Source organism: Pinus tabuliformis, chromosome J (assembly GCF_031772625.1).
Source record: "Pinus tabuliformis cultivar Carrire ecotype Pingquan chromosome J, CPIR1, whole genome shotgun sequence".
NCBI lineage: Eukaryota > Viridiplantae > Streptophyta > Pinopsida > Pinales > Pinaceae > Pinus > Pinus tabuliformis.
This window is the reverse complement of record NC_142295.1, coordinates 140,916,287-140,921,715: the sequence shown is the minus strand read 5'-3', so window position 1 is coordinate 140,921,715 and position 5,429 is coordinate 140,916,287.

Below are 5,429 nucleotides of genomic sequence, written 5' to 3'. Positions count from 1 at the left end.
AATCTAATTCCAACGAATAATACGGTATTCCTATGTAAGTGGGGAATTTTGGTATTTTTTGACCCGATTAGGGCGAATTTGGTGACTATGGTGTTCAGTGACTTATACCCATCCGTATGACTATGACAATTACAGTGGGTAATGGATATTGGTGGGAGGAGAACATGAAAACAGTGGTGGCAGGAGAACACGAATCCGTATACCTATCAAAGTTATCCGCCAACCACTAGCAGAATGTGCCAGCATTATTATTAATGGGTTTGTCGGGAATTTCTGGTTATTCCAAACAAAATACAGTGGAAAAATCCTCTGTTTCCACTGTTGGGAATTTTCTGATAAATTTCGAAACAAAAAAAATATGAACAGAGAGTAATACTCTGTTTTCGGGATTTCTAATAATTCAAAAACACAAGAACAGAGCATAAAATAATACTCTACTTTGCCTCAGGATCAAAAACTGATCAAAATAATACTCTGTTTTAATATAGCGAAAACAGAAATAAAATCGCTTTGCTGTAACTGGTGTTGCAGCAACGCATTTTTTTTTTAGTTGTTGTAACTGGTGTTGCAGCAACGTAAATTTTTGACGTCAAGTATTTTTTGAGTTACGGTCTAACAACAATGCACAAAAAGAAACTTCTATTTATGAACGATAAACTAACTGATAAAATAAGTCTTCCTCACGTAGAGGGATCTTCACAAAATATTATGCTAAAGAGCATCCTCCTCTTGACAGAGGGATTACAACAGGAACGCTTCAGTTCCACAAAACAACTATCTCAGAAAATTTCAGCACTGTTGTGCAATACAAAGAAAAAACTCTCTTGTTCTACACTGCTGTGTGTTACAAAAGGACTTTCAATCTATGTTTTTCTACACTGCTGTGTCTGCATTTTATAGTGTGGGAAAGGGTCTTCACCGCCTTAACTTGTTGATGAAGTTTCTGCTGCTCATAATGAATAGATTTGATCTTTTGTTGTATTTCTTGAGTCGGTGATGATGAAATCTATGACTGATAAATGCTGCGTCGGCTCGAGGCTGGTTCTTTTCTCTTTCAGCCGTTCTGCTCATTAATATGGTTGTTGAAAAGTAATGATGTAGCGCTGTATCTGATCTTCATCCTTCGGGAACTCAAAAATAATTAAAGAGTGAAAAGATGGTAATGGCTGTGACATAAAAGATCGGGAATAAATGTGGGGCACCGAATCAGGACAAATAGATAAAGTAGCTGCTGTTGTTCTGTTTACTGCAGTTGAAATTATAATTTCAACACTCCCCTTTAATTTCAATTGCTGGGTTATCAGTCATACCCAGAAGTTTCCTTAAAAACTCAAAACTTTTCTGATCCAATGGCTCTGTCAGAATATCCGCAACCTGTTCCTGAGTCCTGCAATGTTGTAAAATGATTTCTCTATTGTTCACCAATTCTCTGATGTAGTGAAGCTTTGTGTCTATGTGTTTCGTTCTCTTATCGAATACAGAATTCTTGGATAATGCAATAGCTGAGCTATTATCAAAAAAAATAACTGTTGTTGTTACCTGCTCCTGGCATAGACTTCTCAACATTCTCCTCATCCAAACTGCTTGACACGCTGCTGCTGTAGATGCCACGTACTCTGCTTCTACTGTAGACAATGCCACAATTGGCTGTTTCTTGGAAGCCCATGAAATGGCTCCTGAACCTATGTGAAAAATGTAACCAGATGTGCTTTTCTGGTCATCTACACTTCCAACCCAATCACTATCTGTGTATCGAACTAAATCTGAACATTCTGAAACAGTATAAAATATGCCATACCTTTTTGTACCTTTAACATACCTCAGAATTCTCTTTGCTGCCTGCCAATGTGTTTCTTTTGGCTTCTCCATGAATCTGGAAATTAAACTAACAACATACATTATGTCTGGCCTAGTTGCAGTTAAATACATAACGCTGCCAACTATCCTCTTTTACACACTAGGGTCAAAATATTTGTTGCTGTCTTCTTTGCTGAGTTTTTATCCCATCACTGTGGGAGTGATTGTTGCCTTGTTGTCCTGCATGTTAAATCTGCTCAACACTTCATTTACATATTTCGCCTGTGAAATAAAAATTCCATTTTCATTTTGATCTACTTCTATTCCTAAGAAGTATCTCAGCAAACCCATGTCAGTCATCTCAAATTCTTCTTTCATGACTGATTTGAAATTTTCAATGAGGTAGCCATCATTACCTGTAAAAATCACATCATCAACATATAACAAAACAATTAAAATTTTACAGTCTTTTTCTGTGATGTAAATAGTGGGTTCTCCCTCACACTTCTCAAATCCGTTTTCCAGTAGATGGGAATCTATACTACTGTACCATGCTCTTGGCGCTTGCTTCAGCCCATAAAGAGCTTTCTTCAATCTGCAGACTTTGTGCTCTTGGCCTTTCTTCTCATAGCCTAGAGGTTGCTCGATGTAAACCTCTTCCATTAATACTCCATTCAAGAATGCTGACTTCACGTCCATTTGGTAAACTTTCCATTTGTTTTGTGCTGCTATGGACAGCACCGCTCTTACTGTTTCCATTCTTGCAACCAGTGTGAAAGTCTCCTCATAATCTCTCCCATACTGCTGCTTGTATCCCTTGACAACAACTCTTGCCTTGTGCCTTTCTATCTTTCCTTCAGCACTACTCTTGGTCTTGTAGACCCATTTAACTCCAATGACTTCTTTACCTTTTGGTAGATCAACTAAATCGCATGTCTTATTTCTTTCTATGGCATTCATCTCCTCATCCATAGCTTCTATCCATTTCTTATCTTTAATTGCTTCTTCAAAATGAATAGGGTCATCAACACTACAATACAAAGCAAACAAAGAATTCATTCCTTCATCATAAATATCACTTAAATTTCTGAATTTCTTACCTCTTTCATTTGGTGTGCAAGTGCTTGTAGATGCACTTGAATTTCCTCCTTGTGGTGTGCTTGGAGAAGCACTCCCATTTCTCCTCAAGGGTGTCTCTTGCTGTTCTGTTGTTGGCGCTGATGTTTGGGGATGTGTTTCAGCCAACTCCTCATCATCATCATCATGAGACAAACAGATTTTAACATTAACTGTTTTCTCTATGCTTCCATCCCAAGCTTCCTCTTCAATAAATTGAACATCTCTGCTCACAAAAAAATTCTTGGTGGATGGGATATATATAACCTGTAAGCTTTGGATTCCTCACTGTATCCAATGAAAATACATTTCTCCCCTTTGCTGTCCAATTTCTTCCTTAGCTGATCTGGAATGTGTGCATAAGCCACACAACCAAAAACTTTCATGTGGGTGACTCCTTGCTTTCTCCTACTCCATGCTTCTTCTGGCACTTTATTTATTACTGCTTTTGTAGGACATCTATTCAAAATATATACTGCACAGTGTACAGCTTCAACCCAATAATCATTTGGCAAATGCTTTGCCTTCAACATGCTCCTCGCCATATCCATGATTGTTCTGTTTTTCCTTTCAGCAACTCCATTTTGTTGCGGGGTGTACCTTGCTGTAAATTGCTTATGAATTCCATTTTCTTTGCAAAAACGTAGAAATTCTTTGGAGATATACTCACCTCCTATGTTAGTTCTCAAAACCTTGATACGCAACCCACTTTGATTTTCTACAAGTGCTTTGAAATTTTGGAATTTTTCAAACACTTCACTCTTATTCTTCAGAAAATAAACCCAAGTCTTTCTGGTAAAGTCATCAATAAATGTTAGAAAATATTGGTTGCCCGCAAGTGATGGAACTTGCATCGGTCCACATAAATCTGAGTGGATAATTTCTAAGGGTGCTTTTTCCCTTATGCTTTTTCCGGTTGGAAAACTTTCTCTGTGTTGTTTCCGCAATATACAACCTTCACAAAGGCTGTCTGGCTTTTCTATCAATGGTAATCCTCTTACCATTCCTTTTCTACTCAACAAATTAAGACCTCCAAAGTTGAGATGTCCAAATCTCAAATGCCACAACCAATTTTCATCCTTTGGTATGCTTTGGAGAGCCTCTTATGTCACTGCTGCGATTACTTCTTTATTTTTCAGATCTGCCCTTATTCTGAGAGGGAACATCCTGTTCCTTGTCATCTTCACTTCAGCAATACAACGTTTGCTGGGTAATCTATCCATGATGGTGCATACATCATTCTCAAAGAAAACATTGTAACCCTTCTGAACAAGCTGTCCAATACTCAAGAGATTACACTTCATTCCAAGAACATAATAAACATCTGCTATGGTTTTCTTTTCACCTTTCTTTGTAAATATTTTAACTTCTCCTTTTCCCATAACAGAAATTTTGCTATCAGTCCCAAGTGTGACTTGTGACTGCACACTCTGATCTAAAACAGAAAACAAGGCTATGTTTCCTGTCATATGGTTGCTGCAACCAGAATCTAGAAACCATATATCCTCACTGTTTGTTTCAGCCATATTACAAACTAACAACACATTATCTTGACTGATATTTTCTCTAGTGATATTTGCACTAGATCTATTACTCATAACATGCTGCTTCTTCCTACATTCATTTGTATAGTGCCCATATTTTTTACAATAATAACATTGGACATTGGATTTTTCATACCTTTGTCCTTGAGCATGATGTTGTCCACTTTGTTGACTGCTGCCATGGCCTTGGTTCTGATTTGGATTGCTGCCTCTTCCTTGAAAGTTTGATGGACTGTTTCTTCCGCCTCTGTATTGGGTTCTGCCTCTTCCTCTCTTGTTTCCGCTGCCTTGACCTCTTCCTCTTCCAAATGACATCTGGGTCTTGAAGGCTTGCTCTAGAGATGAGTTTTCATTTCTACTCAACCTCTGCCCATGTATTATCAGTGATGCATGAAGTTCATCAACTGGAAAATTTGAGAGATCCTTTGTCTCTTCTATGGTGGTGACAATCACATCAAACTTTGAGGGTAGGCACCTCAATAGTTTCTCCACAATCCTCCTTTCTTCAAGGGTTTCTCCATGAGACCTTATCTGTGTGACCAAACCAATTGCTTGTGTAAAGAATGAGTCAATATTGTCTGACTCCTTCATACACAGGTTCTCAAAATCTTTCTTTAGCAACTGTAGTTTTGCTGTCTTCACTTTCTCCATACCTTGATAGGCTATCTTGAGGGTTTTCCATGCTTCTCTGGATGTCTTGGCTGCTGCTATCCTTGGAAACACACTCTCATGCACTGCTTGATATAAAAGTACAAAGGATTTTGAGTCCTTCTTCTTATTTCTCTTCAACGGCTCTTTCTCTGCCTGAGTTAATCCAATAAACTCTTCTTCATTTGCTGGTTCTTCAAATCCATATTCAACAAGTTCCCATAAATCTTGTGAGGCAAACACGACTCTCATGGTTATTCCCCAGTAGTCATAATTTTTCCCATTGAACTGTGGGAGCTGGGTATTAAACATACCCACGCTGGT